Raw genomic sequence first — 1,857 nt, 5'->3', positions numbered from 1 at the left:
TACCGCTTAGAATAAAAAAATTTTTTCAGAATGTTACTGCTCATTGACAATATATCTAGTCACCCGATAACTCTGATAGAGATGGACAGGGAGATTAATGCTTTTAATGCCTGCTAACATAGCATCCATTCTGCAGCCCATGGATCAAGGGTTAATTTTGACTTTTAAGTTTTATTATTTAAGAAATACATTTTCTAAGGCTATAGCTGACAGTGATTTCTTTGATGGATCTGGATAAAGTAAATTGAGAACCTTCTAAAAAGGATTCACCATTCTAGATGTCATTACAAACATTCATCATTCATAAGAGAAGGTCAAAATATCGACATTAACAGGAGTTTGGAAGATGTTGATTCTAATCCTCATGGGTGATTTCAAGCATTCCAGATTTCAGTAGAGAAATTCACTGCAAATGTGGAATTAGCAAGAGAACTAGGATTAGAAATGGAGCTTGGAGATGGGACTGGATTGCTGCAATCTCATGATAACACTTGAGCAAATATGGATTTATTTCTTAGAGTTGAACATAGACAGTGGTTTCTTGAGATGGAATTTACTCCTGGTGAAGATGCTATGAACATTGTTCAAATTATAACAAAATATTTAAAATATTTTATAAACAGTTGATAAAACAGATGCAAGATTTCAGTGAGTGGACTCCAATTTTGAAAGAAGTTCTACTATGGGTAAAATGCTGTCAAATGGCATCAAAAGCTGCAGAGAAATCTTTCTTGAAAGGCAGAGTCATTTGATGTGGCAACCTTCATTGTAGTTTGAATGGCTTTAATGTAGGGTGGCACGCTTGACTGTTTTTGAATGGCTTGAATGTAGGGTGGCTTAATAAGTTTCCAAAGCCTCCATAACTTTCAGCAACCACCACTCTGATAGGTCAGCAATCATCAACATGGAGGCAAGACTCTCCAGCAGCAGGAAGATGAGGTTTTGCTCAAGGCTCTAATGGCTGTTAGCATTTTTTAACTATAAAGCACTTTTAAATTAAGGTTTGTACATTGTTTTCTTAGACATAATACTATTGCACACTTAATAGACTATAGTGTAAACATAACTTTATATGCCCTGGGTAGCTAAAAAATGTGTGTGACTCACGTATTTCAATATTTGCTTTACTGCAGTGGTCTGGAACCAAACCTGCAACTCTCTGAGCTATGCCGGTATTTTATTTTCTTCTCATTTTCTATTCTCACTGTAATTCTTGCCAATTTCAAGTAAAAAGTTTTTTATATTTTAGTTTCTGTTCATTTATAAAGAGCAAGACACATAAAGATCTTGATTTTTTGCTAAGACACATTTTCTTGGGTTTTGTTGTGGCTATTGAGATGACAAACTACTAAACAACTAGGATTTCACTTATATTAATTTTACCTCTTCACTAAAAACCCAAAATACATGTCTGAAATTTTATCCTACTCCCAAAGAATGCTTGAGGCATGGTGCACCAGTTTTGAGATATTAATAAACAATTTTAAGTTATTTAGGCCCAAAACCCATATTACTTGATTCAACTTCTATTTTATTTTTTATTTATTTATTTATTTATTTTTTTTGGGGGGGGGTGGGGAGGAAGGCAGGAAGGGAGGGAAGAAGGATGGTAGGGAGGAAGGAAGGGAGGAAGGAAGGAAGGAAGGAAGGGAGGAAGCGGGGAGGGAGGGAGGGAGGGAGGGAGGGAGGGAGGGAGGGAGGGAGGGAAGGGAAGGAAGGAAATCAAGCAATGAGAGAGACATTGCTGACCTGGATCTAGAGGTTTACAAGTTGATTTCTTTTTTTTTGAGAGAAGGAAATAAAAAAAAAATAATAAGTAAAGGAGAGGAAGAAAGAGGAAGAGAAAGAGGGAGAGTA

Source organism: Callithrix jacchus, chromosome 16 (genome assembly GCF_049354715.1).
Source record: "Callithrix jacchus isolate 240 chromosome 16, calJac240_pri, whole genome shotgun sequence".
Lineage (NCBI taxonomy): Eukaryota > Metazoa > Chordata > Mammalia > Primates > Cebidae > Callithrix > Callithrix jacchus.
Note: the sequence above shows the minus strand (reverse complement) of the source record.